This window comes from Cupressus sempervirens, chromosome 6, assembly GCF_028749045.1.
Source record: "Cupressus sempervirens isolate cs-2001-9-10 chromosome 6, ASM2874904v1, whole genome shotgun sequence".
Taxonomy (NCBI): Eukaryota; Viridiplantae; Streptophyta; class Pinopsida; order Cupressales; family Cupressaceae; genus Cupressus; species Cupressus sempervirens.
In genome coordinates, this window is record NC_143123.1 from 491,062,921 (window position 1) to 491,080,066 (window position 17,146).

At 32.7% G+C, this 17,146-nt stretch overlaps 1 long non-coding RNA gene across 1 annotated transcript in view; it reads left to right on the forward strand.

Moving 5' to 3' along the window:
- Positions 1–11,447, forward strand: part of LOC149553174 (uncharacterized) — a 34,080-nt gene extending 22,633 nt beyond the window's left edge. Inside the window, exon 4 of the long non-coding RNA XR_016353399.1 lies at positions 10,889–11,447. This is a non-coding gene — a long non-coding RNA (uncharacterized LOC149553174). The remainder of the gene's footprint in view (positions 1–10,888) is intronic.
- Positions 11,448–17,146: the final 5,699 nt, after the last annotated feature.

The window sequence follows — 17,146 nt, forward strand, 5'->3', positions numbered from 1 at the left end:
TGGAAGCATTTATATATGACAACCAATCAATTGATCAATCTTGCGAGAAGTAAGATTGGTTGCACTATGAAACCTTGCAAATATGTTGTTCCTCCAAGATAAGGGACTTATGTTCAAGATGTAGATGTTTCTTGGATAGAGATGTTGTGAATATATAAGCTAATTAGCTTGAATAAGTAAGGGTAAATGTGAATTAAGGAAGATGATGGGATTGTCTAGTACTAAAGGTTGCACGCTTACATTCTTTTCCTTGTATATGGCTATAACCTTATCCATTATCTAATAAAAAATTGGGCAAGAAAGTTGTGTATTTTTTTCTTTTTAACATCAATAATTACATTTTTGTACCTAAAGGCTTCTTTTATGTGCACTCTAGTATATAGAGGAAGTACATCTTAAGGATGTGGATTCCCTGTAGATCTATTAAAATGCATCTATAGGGCATCCACCCCTAGAATGCACTTCCAAGATGCATTTGAAGTGCGTCCACCTCCCAACACATTTGTATTGAGGGAGCACATCAACAACTTAGATTTATAATATAGTTGATGGTGTGGCGTAATTGTGAAAAGATTGGATTTTGGAGTCCCTAGCAGACTTTATAAAAATCTAAAAGAAAAATAAAGAGTTTAACTAGCTTCATCATGAGCTCTCTTTTAGAATCTAATTTTTTCTATCTCATTCCAAAGTTTGTTCTATGATTTCCTTTTGTTGCATGATGGAAGAACCCTTGAATATTCCCTAACCTATTTCATTGTTCTACTCTATTATTTCCCCTATTTTCTACTCTAATGTAATCCTATTTTCTTTGCACAATTATTAGTTGAAAGACTAAGACAAGATAAAATCTATGAATTGATTAGAGATTGACAATTGACTTGGACTTCATGCAAACTAAGGGATTATTTGACAAAAAACTTAGTAAAAGAAGGATGAAAACTAATTTCTAAAGGCTAGTTACATTTTTCCCTACCATATGGCCACTACCTCAATCAATAAATTCTTTCCCAATCTTGCTCTGGTTTCATTAGAGTTGTTTAAAAAATGAATAATGTATATTTCATGCCTATTTTAAATTTTGATAATAACCTTCAGACACTACTCACCAATCTAATCTTTTATTATGGGTGAAATTTTATTCGTTAGATAAATCTAAAACAAACCAAACTAAATTTCAAAGGAGCAATTATGAAAAAAGTGAGGAATGATGGCAATCACAAGTGTGCCACTAATGGTCCTATTTAAGATGTGGGAGATAAACATAAATACCCAATCAAAGTGCGATAGCCAACGTTCAATGCAATTAGAAAACATTTCAAATTGTTTTTTTGGTGGGAAAACATAGAGTAGCATGTTATAATGTAAATGGAAATATAGTCAATACATTTACTAATTCTTAATGAAAGATGTGCATATCATATTGTTTTGCACCACATCACAAACTGACAAAAACAAAATATTAGCATAGATAAGATAAGATAATGATATTAATGTCCAACAAGAGACCAATGAGGGTCTATGGGATTGAAAGATACAATCATATAAAGAAGACTACAACAACAAGAGTGCCAAAAGGCATCCAGGAAAAGAAAAGAAAACACCAAACAAGAAGCAAAAAGAGAAGAAAACAACATGAAGAGAGAGAAGGATCATCAATCCTTCCATGGTACAAAGAAATCACACACAAAGGGATAAGGCGTAAGATGGGTAAGGGTTAGGGCCTCACTCCGCCCTTGTCTCTATCTCTGTGTAGCAGTGGGGATAGGGTGTTGCCGTCTGAGGAACCCATGCCGAGGTTTAACCGATCAGGTGTGTCCAGAGATGAATGTATGTGACTGTGCATGTTAATTAGCCTTAGAGGCTAACCTCAACTCCCAACTTGTGGGAAAAGTGTCTCAAATCACTACCTTGAGGTTTTTGATCATTGCCCACTTACCCTCCTACTGGGTTGCCATAATAAGAACCTAAACCCACTTAAGTTCTGCCACTTGTGATCTAGTAAGATCCTCATCAAGATAAATCTTCACAGAGAGAGGGAAAAGCTTCCTCTTTTCCCTAAGAACCTGAAGACAATCAGCAAGTGAGAGGAACTAGATAAAGAGGGTGCTATCATGCCCAACCTAGGCACCATCTAGTGTGATGTCAGTGATATCGAATTGGTCCTTGAGGAAAGAGTAACCTACAACAAGAGGCTCTGAAGAAGAAGAAGGAGGAGGAAGAGGGAGACCACGAACTCGCAAGTTAAGCTCACGGGTGCACCTAACCCTTTCATCTGCTATCTTAGTTTGGACCAGCATAAACAAATTAGTTTAATCTAATAATTAAACTACAAATCCCTTCTAAAATCCTTTCAAATTTGATAACAAGCATTGCTTGTTGCATATTTGTCCTACTTGATAGAACTAATGTATACTATTATTATGAGGCATGTGGCCCAATTTCTTTGATGTCCAAAGCTTGTATGACTAGGTGGCGACATTTTTCATCATATTTGTTTACATGGTTTCAATTGTACCCTAAAGGTATACCAAACAATACAATCAAATAAATTGTAACTTGAATATCCGTCTAAATGTAGTTTTGTTATTTATTGCATTGGCAAACATTCACACAATTTCATCCTTTAATGACCACTTTACAAAGCAAACATAAATATTTATAATCACTAAATAAAATACATAAAATAATAATAAGTATACAAAAGTAAACAGAAAAATCTCATGTCTGGCTTGAAAACCTACCTTTCACTTCATTATTAGGTGAAATTTAAATTTTATATATCATTATATGAATCTTTGTAAAGATAGTATTGTTCCAAAATCAACAATCATAAAATAATTTATGGACATCAACTAAAGGAAAAAATGTCAAACCCTCCAAATCTTTGTTTGATATGTCGTTAAGTTCTTAAAAAATTGGGCCACAATGTAAATCTTGGTGGTCCTTTATTTTTTTGGTCTAGTTTTTAACCCTCTTGTTGGGAACATGGTGAGTTCCTCTAATTTGTTGGGTGGTGTTCCATAGTTGTGTTAAGATCCTTCATTGCTATATCTTTCTTTTCTCTTTGGACAAGATTTTGTGTCCTTTCAAAACATGTTTTTACTTAATCAAAACAATCATAACATAATGGAAATTAAGAATCAATTACACCCTAGGAATTGCAAAAACATTCTCATTGAGCCAAACTAGACATATAGCTTTCAAGTCTTCATAATGTCACTGGAAGCATTTAGTTCACATACTCTTTTGTCAAATGTATAATGCAAACAATTCTCAACAAATAAACTATCAATAAAAAATGCAACCTCTCTCACAAGTGCCAAACCTTTAGGAGGAAACTTGAGCCAATAGACTAAACTTGATGAGTGTAGGATTCCACAGGCATAATGCTTTAAACAAAAGAAAATTGGACAATTTAGAGTTGGATATAAGCTTATGTCACAAAGGTCAACCTAGAGCACACAATTAAATCCTAATTATATTTAAAACTTAGCTGTGTGGAAATTATATGCGGTATTAGGAATTTTTGAAACTGATAGAAACTAAAAAGCTAGATCAATTTATAAATTTCACCATCAAATTGCCATTTTAAAAATTATTATGATATAAATAAGGCCTACTAAGATATTCAACTTAAATATCTACCATATATGTATATATGTATACATAAATAAACACATTTATATTTATATATAAACACATTTATTTTTATATATATGCATGTATATATATAGAAATATCTATATTTATGTATAGTTATAGATATATCCACTATTAAGAAGTCAAAAAGCAAGAAATCCACAAATCAAATATTATAACTCACCATAAATGATAAATCTCAGAAAATGGGAGGCAAAATTATTTAAATTTTTTATTATAGAAAGATGCGAATGTCTAATCTTTACTACAAGGGAAGAAAATGAATCTATGATGGTCTTATGTTAAAGAACACATATCATGAAATGAATATAATAAGTTATAATTATCAAATGTATAACTTAGGTCAACATAATTTCAAACATAGAGTGCTTATGGTATAGTTCATGAAATAATGTTGGAAAATGAACCATCTAAAAAGGGTTCAAGTCGAAAGGATTTTGGAAAATAGTGTAGTTCATAATTTGGTTATTGGTGATCATGAAATCTTTCGATAGTATGCAACCAATCCATCATATTTTTCTTGGATTGCTATTTACTGCAATTATTTTTAATACAAATGTTGCCTACAAAAGCAATCTAGAGGAAAGAATAGGGGTGCAGTTAGTTAGGGCCTCTATGGATGATCTTGTACTTAGTGGAATCAAGTTTTTTCAAAATAGATTTATTTCTAAGAGAAAAAATTGAGGATAAAATGAAAATAAATAAATATGTGAATTATTACTTCTACCATGTGTTCATCACCCAACAATCAGAGCAACAAATCTAGTAGGTGGATCTAATTCATCTATTGAGGGATCACAATATATAGAAGTTCTACCATTTAAGTGAGTATTATTACCAGATCTTCTAGCTTGGTGGAATTAGACACATCTACTAGTTCTTTTACCTTCAGATTGAGAGCAGTGATCTCTGCTCTCAGATTTTTTAGGGTATTGGTTTATAAAGTCTTATATAACAATTGTACATGCAAAATGATAGTTGTGATATCTCTACTCAAATCCTAGGGTGTGGTATTATGTTTCATAAAGGAAGTATGTAGACTGAGAGCTTTGACATCTCCACTCAAATCCTGGAGTAAGATGACATATCAATAATGGGATAAAAGTTGCACGTGTAGACTTAAAAAAGGAATTTTGTACTCCCAAAAATTCGTAATGTCCTCTTTTAGATTTTGATGCAAACATTCGACACTAAGTTTGGTTTGAAATCAAAAACTTTGTCACTGCAAAAATTTTCAATACCCCTATTTTATCCCAAATACGTTCCCCAAATTTTATCAATGTTTTAAACAAATCTGGATTAGTTGCATAATTTTTTTCTACAATTGACATTATTCTGGTAATAATATCTATTAATTTCTTATGATTCTTATTACTATAAGCATAAAAATATAGATAAGTCTATGCAAAATCTTTGTTAGAGAAAATTCCATGAAGAACTCACCTAATCAATTATGTCATTATCAAAATATTGTTAAACACCAATACTATTAATTTTTTTAAATATTGTTGAACACCAACACTCTTGAAACTTTTAAAAAAGATTTAATGATGCAATCTTTAGGATGTAGCTCACTCAATTTTTTAAATTTCATTTTAAGGTAAAAATCTAAGCTCACATATTTTTAATTTTGGAGTATCTGTCACATCTTTTTTATGTTGTAATTAGGGATCAATTAATTTTTTGTCCTTTTCAATGTTATACTATGTAGTTGCTATTAAGGATCCATTAATTACTTTTTAAACCACACCCATCATGGCTTGAAACTGGTCATATTTAAAGGTTAGTCAAATATTTTAAATAGGAAAAAGAAATTAATCAAAGTTTCTTCATCACCATGTTAACGATGTGATTCTACGACCTACACATTATTTTAATTACCATAAAAATAGTATCCCAAACTTGGTCAAGCCAAATACAGTTGAGGTGAACCCTTTCCACATGTTATTTTGATCAAGCTTAGCTCACGTTTATTTAACTTAGGGGCTTCTCTTTCTCCTTTTTGTAATGAAATTTGATTTGTGTTATCTATCTCTTTTTTGTAAATGTAATTTTTGCATTATATATCTTGGGATTGGACTATACATGATTTCATGTGGCTTTAAAAAAAAGAAGAAGCTCTCTCTCTCTCTCTCTCTATATATATATATATATATATATAAAAGGACTTATCTTTATTATAAAACACAATGAGTAGATATGCAGTCATTGTTAATATATGGTAGACATTAACTAGAAGTATAATATTGTAGACATTACGAACATAACAAAAAATCCATAGAATGAGGTCAAATTAACATGTTAAAACATCTTCTCAATGTAAGTAAAAGCTCAATGGAGCATTTTACTGCTAAAAATTGGAAAGTGTAATGTTCAACATCTAACTAGATCAAATATATTCATAGGACAAGTGCATGACATATAGGAATCTTCATAATGGACATGTGTCCTTACATAATCTAAGACCAAATGATTAGGAGAGAGACATGGTTGGAGGAAAATAAGTTGCTAGAATAAAAAAATTTAGGTCCTTGTAAACTTGGGTTTGCTTCTATTGGTTTATTCTAGGTTCCAGGTCCTTGTAAAACCTGTGTTTTCTTTTGTTGGTTTACTCTAGTGGTTTTAGGTCCTTGTAAAACCTGGTTTTCTTGATGTTTTGTGGTGAACTTTAGGTTTTAGGTTCTTGTAAATCTCGGTGATGTGTCCTATTTATCTTTAGCTTTTGTAAAGGGTTTCGAGTCCATTCAAAACCTATTTTTGCATTAATCTAAAACACAAATCAAATTTTGTTTTCTAAAAAGAGACATCTAATGTAAATAAAATTTCATTTATGGAAAAGAGAAAGAGAAGCCCCCAAGTCACATAAATGTGAACCCATGATCAAAACAACACGTGGAAAGTGCTCACCTCAACCAAATTTAGCTTGATTAAGTACATGATACTATTTTTATTATTATTAAAATAATTTGTGGGATATAGACAAAGTTTGACCAATTTGTTTCTATTTAAAATATTTTATTGACCCTTAAATATGACCAATTTCCAATCATGATGAGTGTTGTTAAAAAAGTAATTAATAGAACCCTAATTACAACTATGTAGTATAACATTAAGAAAAAAATCTAATTACTAATTATAGCTTATGTAATGCCTAAAAATTAATTGATCCCTAGTTGCAATATGAAAAGGATGCGACAAATGCTCTAACATGAAAAAGATGCAAGCTTTCATTTTTTTATACCTAAGAATGAAATATAAAATTGAGTGAACCCAATCCTTAAATAATGCTTCATTAAATCATTTTTGAAAGGTTCAAGAGTGCTGATGTTCAACAATATTTTGAAAATTTCAACACTATTGGTGTCTAACAATATTTTGAAAATGATAGAATTGATATGGAGAGCTCTTCTTGAAACTGTTCTATGAGAGCTTTTGCATGAACTTCATGATATGTTTGATGCTTATAGTAATAAGAATTATAAGAAATTAATAGATATTATTAACACAATATTTTCATTGGTAGAAGAAATTTACGTGACTAATGCAAATTTGTTTAAAAGATTTGTTGAATTTGAGGAATGTATTTTAGATGAAAATAGTGGCATTGAAAATTTACGTAGCTACTAACATTTTGATCTCATGGCCAAACTCAGCTCCAAACGTTTGAATAAGGAGCTGAAAGAGGGAATTCATAATTTTTTGTAGTATGCAGTTTCTTTCTTATTTCTACATGTAGAACTCTTGTGTCATAATTCACATGGTAATTTACTCTAAGGTTTGAGTGGAGATCTTAGAGCTCTCGGTCTACATACTTCCTTTACTATATATACCAATGCACTTGAAGATTTGAGTAAAGATATCACAACTTTTACTTTATATGTACAAAGTTTATTTAAGACTTCATAAATAAATACTCTAGAGAATTTGAGTGTAGAGACCACTGTTCTCAGTCTAAAGATGAAATAACTTGTAAATTTGTCTAATTCCACCAAGATGGAAGACTTGGTAACAACACTCACTCATAAGGTAAAACTTTTACATACTATTTTCTCTCAATAGATGAAGTAGATCCACCCACCAGATCCACTACTTTGATTGTGGGGTGATGAATACATGGTTAAGGTAACAACCACCACATTTATCTATTTTCATTTTATCCCCAAATTATTCCATTAATAATAAATTCATTTTGAGAATATTAATTCCACCATAAAGTAGAAGCTGAGTAGAAGATCTTCTAGAGAGGTTCTAACTAACTGCATCCCTATTCTTTCTAGATTACTTTTACAAGCAACATTTTTATTTAGAATCGCTATAGTATATAAAAGTGCAAGTAAAGCATGATGGATAAGAAACCCTTTTAGATGACATGAAAAGAGATCAAATGGTAGAAAAATTATAATTATTTCCTCAAATGTCATGGTAGTAAGCATAGGGAGATATAAATTTACATACAATGTCTAAGACCCAAAAATATTCCTCAGTTTGACATCTGTCGATTCTATTTTTAGAAATAATTCAAGATTCAATTGATGACATGTTCAAAGCATAAATCTAAATTAATATTTCTTTTTGGACTCACTACACATCAATTTCAATTCTGCATTTTATGTTCATGTTTATATTCCCATTGTAAAATATAAATGATTTATTTCCTTTACTGACATAACTTTGATGATTCGTATATAACTAAAAAGAATCCTAAAAGCACTAACCAAGAGTAGGATTCCTTACATTAACAAGTAATAGGACAAAGTCACAATGAAGTAGGTGAAAGGTCATGTTGGACATCATCTCTCAAGTCTCACACATTTTTTGAATAGCCAAAAAAAATTCTAATAAATATTGTGTGATGAAAATAGTGTTGATTAATGGACGTATGAACATGATAACAAGATACTGAGTGGGGGTAGGGGAGGAGGATTCGGTGAATCAGAATCTTAAGCACTTTGTCTTTTAAATAATTTATTCACATATTCATCAGTTAACTTGTGCATGTAAAACTTGTAATAATAAACATTCTTTAATCATGTAAATCTAATCTATCTTATGTATGAAAATAAACACATAACACAATATTTGTTACCCATAAACCCTCCAAGGTGAAGGTAAACCTCGGGTGGGATGACATCCAAAAATGATCACAACTACAGTAATAAAGTTAACCTATTAGGGTTACAATGTTTGATCATAATATATGATCTACATTGTGAGGGGTTTGCCTTGTTAAAAGTGTTTGAGACTGCTAAGTCTCACCTTGTTAGAGGATTTAACACTTACACTAGAGTAAGGACTCTGTTAGGAGATTTGCAAAGATATATTAAGACCACTCTATTAAGACATTTACCCTAATTCAAGTTGGTTAGAACTGATTTAGTACGTGACTCTCGTTATGCTCTATAAGATGATTTCGAGTCTTCTCCTTGCTAACTGACCCTCTCTTCTAATCTAATAAAACTTTTCTTCTCTCTCATTGGTATGAATAGGTCACTTGCTTTGTTAAGAGAGAAAAGAACACTTTCAGTGACTTATGATCTAATCTCAATCTTTCAATTTGCTATTACATTTCGCTCCTTGTTTGCATACACACTCTTCTCCTCTCATCTCATTGCTACACCACACCATACAATTTAGGTTACAATCTTCTCTATTTTAATAGTTGCATAAATATTTTTCTAGATACTTCCATATTTTGCCTCTTCATCTAAATCATTGATCACAAAACATAGGGATCTATGATCCACATCATAAATGTGTAAAATATTTGTAATGATATCTACATATTAAATGTTCTTTCAAAGTCATCTTCAAAATGGTTGATGTCAAAATTTGTATAATTCCTAACTTTTATGCATAGTCTACATTGCTCGGCCTTTACTATTTTTTTGATGCTCTGCATTGCTGTTTCTTGATCTCTATTGTGTTCGACACATACTATATAACTTGGTGCTTTGAACTGCTCGATAGGTGTTGAGCTCACTTCATATAGAAAATACTTGGTGACCATAAACTTACTCGACTCCCATAGAGTTTGGTACATACTTAATTATGTACATGACTTGGCCTATATAGAGTAGCTTGATCACAGTGATGACCTTTTGACTCTAACTTGTAAATGACTAAGTGTTTAACACTAATAGACAACAATATTAGAGATACCAACAATCTCCCCCTTTGACATTAGTGGAATAAACATTTTTTCATATTTACATCTTTACAAATACAATCTGATATAAGCTCCCCCCCTAAGTCTTATGACTTATGCCAAAAATGAATGATGAATAAATAATATAAAATGAATACTTATCCACTTACTCTGCTTTATGTCAACAAATTCATTTCCCCCTTATTTTTGAATATGTATGTCATGGTTACTTGGGTTGAATAAGTGGAAGCAAACCATATTTATCAATGAATGTCTAATGAACTCGATGATCATGGACAATGCATGATCCCATGTGGTTCTTGCTACCTCCAAAATGTGATTATGAAACTGTAATCTTACAACTAAATTAATTAAGTTGTTAGCGATGGAAAGATTATGTTCTTTGTTGATAAGATCCTAGGTAGATTACATCACACTTTGCACGACCTCTAAACAAGGTATTAACATTGCTTGAATAGAGATCAATTTAGATCTCATGTTACTATAAGTTGTTTGAAGCTCAGTCAATGTGCCTTAAGCATCTAGTAATGTATTGTAATGATCAATGCGAGATCCTACTAACTGTGAAATAATATTATTGGATCTCTTCATCTCAGCTTGAATCTGGTGTATTTGTGCCTGAATGTCACTTGTGAATCTTGACATGTCTGAAAAAATATTGTACAAATAATGTACTTTCTTTGTAAGTTCTATCATAACTTGTACATGCCCTTGCAATTGAACTTTGTACTCGATAATTGTTATGGAAACTTTATCCATGACCTTATTCTTGAATCATCCACACTAACTTTAATATCTGGCAAAGTGTCATTTATTTCTTTTCCTCTTCTACTTAGTGAAGGAGTGTTGCTACTCAACACTACTTTGGGAGTTGATGAGGGAGTTTCACCAGTCAGTCATGCTAATACTTCAGTGGTCGAGACAACAATTATTGCACTTGGTTCAGCTCAACATATCTCTTTATTTTTCTCAATAGAAAAGGTGTTAAAATAATCTAATTGTCTACACTTGTATCTTTTATTTCAGTTCCTGCCTTTTTATTTGTGAGCCTTGATTGCTCAGGTTCTGAAGTGCTAGGGGTGTTAGCATATGCTAGTGACATGCTACCTTGTGGACTTAGTACACCTATATTTTTCCCACTACTGTGATCATCATCTATGATGAGGCTTATATATATGGAATTGAAGAATGATTGGAAGAATTCAAGATGAACGTTGAAGACAACCAATAGCATTCAAGGAGAAGGACATTGAGGTTTAGCAATGGTGGAAAAGTTATAATGGTACCAAAGGACATGGTTGCAAGTATGGAGGAGCGATGAAGATTTTCTATATTCTCTACATTTATTGTTATGCCAAAGCGGTTGTCCAGACTTAATTATTCCCACCTTGAGCCATTATCTTTTATTCCTACCTTGAGCTATTATCTTTCCTTCTTTCTCTCCTGTGGATTTATAGCTAGGTTGTTTTCTTTTTTGTTTTGAAATAAATGCCAATCTTCTATTTATAGGGATCAGACCAATTGTGTTAGGTTAGTTAGAAGAAGAAAGTTATGACAAGAAACTGTTAACTTTTGTAGTGAGTCATTTTTATAGTTCTATGTATTGTTCCCATGTAATAAATTTTTGAAATGTAATGAAATAGTTCTTAGCTTACATTATGTGCTAGTAGATTAGTAGAAGCCAACCAAGGGGGCCCACTTGGGAGGTGGATTAGATTAGAGTAGTGTAGATTTGTTTTTCTTTAGCATCCTTAGTTTTGCAGGTAGAAGTTGTAAGTTCCTTCCTGTAGCATCATACTTTGTGAATGTTCCTGCAACATCTGTAAGAACAATTATAGTAGATGAACTGAGTTGAAATATATGTTAACATTTCATTACATTTCCAGTATTCATTTCAATAAAGAGTTAAGTGTGTTAGTTTCCTGCAACATAAGCATAATGACTCATTAAGAGACCTAGTGCACATACTGTGCCGACCATTTCAAGTATACATCCCTGGGTTGACAAGATTAAATGCATCTCATGGTGGAAAAAAATAATCCTTAGATTGAATACACTATTCCTAAGCATAGCCTTAAGCATGATTATTATACACTTATTGTGAGGCAGACCAATCTATGGTCACAGTCTCAATTTCTTTCTCTATCTCTAATCCCTTGGTTGATAGCCCAAAAATGCTTTTCCAAAGCAATTCATCCTTGTGCTACAACTTCCATTAAATTTTTAAAAATCAATAACATTCTATACTTAGGAACAAATAATTTCTTGTTGATCATGTGACAGATTGGGCATTACTCTGACCAAAGTTTCAGTCCTTATTTTTTTCTATTTTTCCTTGACCTATTGCCATCTTCTTTCCAATCTGTCATATAAGTCCTTGGGTATCTTCTTCTCAATTTTAGTAGGAGCTAGCTTCTAATTTACAAACATAATTATCGTAATCTCCTCAACTTTGGTTCTATCAATATTATCCAATGTATCATATTTTACAAATCTAAAACGCTATAATCCTACATATCTTCTAAGATCTATACATACATCTTTGATAGATTTTGTTTTCCTTATGGATGATCCTCTGACCAATCTCCTTCTCTTTAGTTTAAGGGCACTGAGTGATCTAGTCTCTACTACTCTTTGTTTTGCAATCTACTCACCACAAGCAACTACCTTGGTTCTTCATGGCTTAGTTGATGGTGGAGCAGAGAGGGGTGTCACCACTGGCTTCTTAGTTTCTTGAGTTCTCTTCCTTGGTGGAGTGACAACAACTAGGGCTTTAACCTTGTAACCTTCTTCTTCCTCTTCCTCATCACCACTATCTTTTTCTTCATCCTCTCCAAGATCTTGTGTTATCTATAATGGTCCTTTTCCCTTATCTAGGTTGCCTAGTTTTGCTTCTAGGTTTTCAATTATTCTTTTCCTTTTCTTCTCCTTAGAAGCTATCTTGATATTTATAGTTATCCTAGCCTTAGTTTCCTCATATCTTTCAAAATATTTAGCCTCAGTGTCTATTTCTTCTTCCAATAGTGCAACAATGTTTGCCCCTACTAAATCATTATCAATTTCATAATCAAAACTTTGTAACCACGCCTTTCTTGGCTTTACTACTTGCACAAATATATTATTTGTGTCTACAAGAAAATAAATATCATTATAATACCTTGCAACCAATTCCTTAGGTATGCTCATTCTCATCTTCATTCTTTTCTTGAATTCCTCAAAGTAAACATCCATGACATTCTCAAAATTTGCTCCTAATTGAGTAAAGTATTTGTTTATCTATCTAGTCACTAGTTTGCTATATTCCCAAACAATATCACCAACACCAAGAAAATATTTCTAGATATTAAAGAAACTGCATACAACAAACGATCCAAACTTACACATTGAATTCTTTACTTATCTGATAGATGACAAATTGTCTTCTAGTTGCAATCTTTGCAGCTCGGCAATATCATATTCATGATATTTCATCACTATCTTTTATGCTTGATCCACTGCCATACATGGCATAATGTTCGATCTACTTTACTAGTAAAATTTGTGAGTTATAACCCTTACAACAATTTTGATTAGTGAACTAGAAATATATGTAATGGAGAGACCTTGTCCATTCTAATCGACACTTGTGTTTGCCTCAATTTCCTCTTGACTTAGGCATCACATGGTGTTCTTCCTATCTAGGGTTGGACAACCTATAACTCTATGAATCATTATCTTTGTGATCTCCATGGATCCATTCTATAACCAGTACTTCATGTCATTGATTTTTTTCAAACAAATTTTCATGAATTTGATCTTGAAATTTCTTGAAAATTCTAGGGCATGAGTTAACCCTTTCCTTTCAACAACTTTAAGTTAATCTTTCAAGATTCCTTCATTACATAACTTATCATATGCTTCTCTTATCTCATAATCTTCTACTTCTTCAATCTTACACATATAATAGCTCCTAACATCTCAGATCATAATAACTTTGGGCAGTATCGAGGATAGTGCACCCATTGAACCTCCTTTCATTGCAATTTCTAGAAGAGTACACGACTTTGGTGGAAGACAAGCGTAACCCTTCACTAGTTGGATTTTACTAACCTCTTGGCTCATTCTAGTGGTAGATGAAACTTCTATATCCTTTGTTAGGCTTTGAAGTCTCTTCTGAATTGTCCAGATTAGATCTTCACTAGTTGAAGCCTCTTGTCTAGTCGCTCAAATTGCCAAATCACTTTGTGTTCTTGAAAAGTGTATGCAAGGAATGAGAAAATACCTTCTTTTGATTAATATAGGATCTCCATTAATGTTATGTGATCAAGTAGGTGGAAGCCAACCGTCTTGATCATTATTAGTTCCTTTGAACTAGGTCTTTACTTTTCAGCTCGGTCTCTTCCATATCTCTCGCTCTCCACCTTTTCACTCAATCTCTCCCATTTCACTTGGTCTCTACCATATCACTTCTAAAGTGCTCAATCCATGTTGCAATGCTTGGCCAACAAAGACAATTCTTGTTTTGTTATTGTTAGGAAATCTGTTGTTATCCATCCTCATATACACAAATACAAATTTTTGCTCATTTCCTATAGGGAACTGATGTATGATATAACAATTGAATATACAATTCAATACATACATGATCACATTCTCCATTACATTGGGTGACCTCGGCTCCATTTGATCCACTATTTCCATCTTATACTTTGTTTGTTCAATGTCTACTTTACCTTTACCTTTGTCTTTGATTTGATTTACTGAATGTACTTGAGTCCTACAATTCTTACTTATATGATGTAGCACAAGGTAGGAGAATCCCCAAAGGAGATGTCCTATCCCCCAACAAATAACCACACTAAAGAAAGACAACACCAATGCAAGATCTGATACCAAATCATATCTCTTTATTCATAAAATAACTGATTACATGCAATGCGCTAGGTTGTAAGGCCTTCTTGGTTAGAATAAGTAATAGTTCACAAGATCCCTTAAAATCCAATCCAAACCCTAGCTAGTCCAGATCCACACTCTGATAGAAACCTCCAAGGAAGATCTAAACTTGTGCTTGCAAGACACTAAGCAATCTCTTTGTTTTCTAAGCCACAAGTACTAGCTCTTCTCAAAGTTCGCTTCTCTACCATATCCTCTTCTCCAAGATGGATGAATAATGACTAAAGACTCCATAAGACCCCCTACTTATACCCAACTAAGCCACAAGTTGACCTAGTAAGCTACAAATTAAATAAATTTTTACATTAAATACATGTTGAGCCACAAGTTGACCTCCGACATAAATTAAATACTAAATGCCTTAAAAGGCTTACAACACTTATTAAACACATCAACAACAATTAACCAAGACCAAAATAGGTCCACACAAACTCCAAGAAAAATGCTAGACTCTTTAGGAACCTTGGATGCCACTGCATTAGACTCTTGGGGTACAAAGAAAACTATGTCCCACACTTTGATGCCCAATGAAAAATCCACAACTATCTTCATTTTCACCAAATTCTTCCACTCTAACAGGGACAAGAAAACCAAACTGTACATCATCCATATATGTTTCAAACATCCAAACATTAGAAGCATCTGAATCACCAATAACCAATCAACATAAAACTTATCACATCCATCCATATCAACAATAAGTGCATCCAACTCTATATCCCTAATGACAACATGTAGATCCAAGACCAAATCCACATGAACAACAATATGTAACTCCTCAGCAACATATACCAAACTCTCACTACTAGCATTCTCATTGCTCACAACAAGATGCTATGCAATACATAACACATCACCAACAACCACCAGATCCTCCACAACCAAGTGCTCTACAATTTCCATGCCAATCTCAACCAACTGATCATAATGATGCAAGAGCATCTTGGGTGTAAGACCAATCTTGCATCACCCAAAAATATTTTATTTTCATTGTTTTTTATTTTAATAAGGACTAGTAGATAGGGTGGTTACTATTTATGGGAGCTTTCTATTTTTAGTAAGTTTGTTATACAAGCTCGAGATGTTCTCATTTTCTACAGAAAGTTTCATTTTAAAGTTGTAAGCCTATCATAAAAATCTCATTACTCTAGCTTAAGTATCAGAGAAGTTATTGCAAATTTTCAATGAAAAAATTTGCTAAAAAATATTTAGGCTCATCGTTGAAGGCCCTAGAGTGCCTAGATGAGGTTCAAAAATTGATAGAAGGCTGTTTGTATTGATTTAAACCTATAGATAAATAGTTGGAATTTCTAAAAAGTGGTTATAATAGCCAATTAGGGCAACGGTTCGAGAGTTATGGCCTTCCAAAGTTGGACTACCTAAAATATCTAAAATAATTATCAAAGATGTATTTGGCCAACTTTGTATGTATTATTAGGGTCTATCAGCCCTAGGTATTAAGTTTCAATGTCTAGAACCTTACTAGGCGACATAAAATTGCCTATTTAAGAAAGGTCTAAACATTGTCTAGAACAACTTTGGGTGATAGTTCATAGCCTATCTTGCAAATTATTGTAATAAAGGCACCCATGTGGGTTAGGATATTGTACTTGTGAATTCTATAATTTTGCATTTTTGGTGCAAATAGGAAGTCCATATTTTTTTCTTGCATTTGTTGTTGTTTGTTTGTTTTCTATTATGGTTTATGGTATTAAGGGGAGCACCCTTCATCAAGCGGTATCAGAGCTAGAGTTCTTGAGTGTGTAGATAGATTATCAACTATGAGGCAGTTCACACCAAGAATGTGGCTTGGGATGAATGTGTAGATAGATCGTTGATTGTGAGGCAGTTTACAACTAGGGTTTTAGTGAAAGTGTGAAAATGCATCCACAAAGAGAGCATGGTCAAAGAGTTGACAATGTTACACCTGAGGATTTTAGAACCCTCTAGAGGCAAATGCAAGTGATGCAAGAACAAATTCATAGAGGAATTAATCCTTTTGTAGGAGATGATGAAAGTCAGGATGAAAGAGAAGAAGAAGGAAACATGGACTTAGACACACTAGAGGAAGTTCTTAACCAAGAGGAGGCAAAGCTTTTTAGGGTCATTTCTAGTATTGGAAAAAGAACTAAGTTTCATGTTCCCACATTTTTGGAAAATCTCAACCTAGAGGAATTGATTGACTAGATCAATGAATTGGAAGAGTACTTTGAATATGAAGATATTGAAGATTTGGGTAGGGCCAAGTTTGCAAAGGCCAAACTGAAGGGTCATACAAAGATTTGGTGGCAAGAGATCTAGTTGGATCGAAATAAAAGAGGAAAGGATAAAATCACTAGATGAGATCAGATGGTAGCTAAAATGAAGTAACACTTCATTCCCATGGAT